The following is a 1195-nucleotide window of genomic DNA, read 5'->3' as shown; positions in this document are numbered from 1 at the left end:
TGTTTCTTTTGCCGTGCAGAAACTGTGGAGTTTGATTAGGTCCCTTTTGTCTATTTTGGCTTTTGTTGCCAATGCTTTTGGTGTTTTGGTCATGAAGTCCTTGCCTACGCCTATGTCCTGAATGGTTTTGCCTAGATTTTCTTCTAGGATTTTTATGGTGTTAGGTGCTATGTTTAAGTCTTTAATCCATCTGGAGTTGATTTGAGTGTAAGGTGTCAGGAAGGGGTCCAGTTTCTGCTTTCTGCACATGGCTAGCCAGTTTTCCCATCACCATTTATTAAACAGGGAATCCTTCCCCATTGCTTGTTTCTGTCAGGTTTGTCAAAGATAGGATAGTTGTAGATATGTTGTGTTGCCTCCGAGGCCTCTGTTCTGTTCCATTCGTCTATATTTCTGTTTTGGTACCAGTACTATGCTGTTTTGATTACTGTAGCCTTGTAGTATAGTTTGAAGTCCGGTAGTGTGATGCCTCCTGCTTTGTTATTTTTGCCTCGAATTGACTTTGCTATGCAGGCTCTCTTTTGGTTCCATATGAAGTTTAAGGGGTTTTTTTTTTCCAGTTCTGTGAAGAAAGTCATTGGTAACTTGCTGGGGATAGCGCCGAATCTGTAAATTACTTCGGGTAGTATGGCCATTTTCACGATATTGATTCTTCCTAACCATGAACATGGAATGTTTCTCCATCTGCTTGTGTCTTCTCTTATTTTGTTGAGCAGTGGTTTGTAGTTCTCCTTGAAGAGGTCCTTTATGTTCCTTGTTAGTTGTAGTCCTAGATATTTTATTCTTTTTGTAGCAATTGTGAATGGCAGTTCGTTCTTGATTTGGCTCTCTTTAAGTCTGTTATTGGTGTATAGGAATGGTTGTGATTTTTGCACACTGATTTTGTATCCTGAGACTTTGCTGAAGTTGCTTACCAGTTTTAGGAGATTTTGAGCTGAGACGATGGGGTCTTCTAGGTATACAATCATGTCGTCTGCAAATAGAGACAATTTGACTTCCTTCTTTCCTAACTGAATGCCCTTTATTTCTTTTCCTTGCCTGATTGCTCTGGCTGGAACTTCCAGTAGTATATTAAATAGGAGTGGTGAGAGAGGGCATCCTTGTCTAGTGCCAGATTTCAAAGGGAATGCTTCCAGTTTTTGCCCATTCAGTATGATATTGGCTGTTGGTTTGTCATAAATAGCTTTTATTATTT

This window comes from Cebus imitator, unplaced genomic scaffold (assembly GCF_001604975.1).
Source record: "Cebus imitator isolate Cc_AM_T3 unplaced genomic scaffold, Cebus_imitator-1.0 Scaffold545, whole genome shotgun sequence".
Lineage (NCBI taxonomy): Eukaryota > Metazoa > Chordata > Mammalia > Primates > Cebidae > Cebus > Cebus imitator.
The sequence above is the reverse complement of the archived record's forward strand: the minus strand, read 5'-3'. Positions refer to the sequence as shown.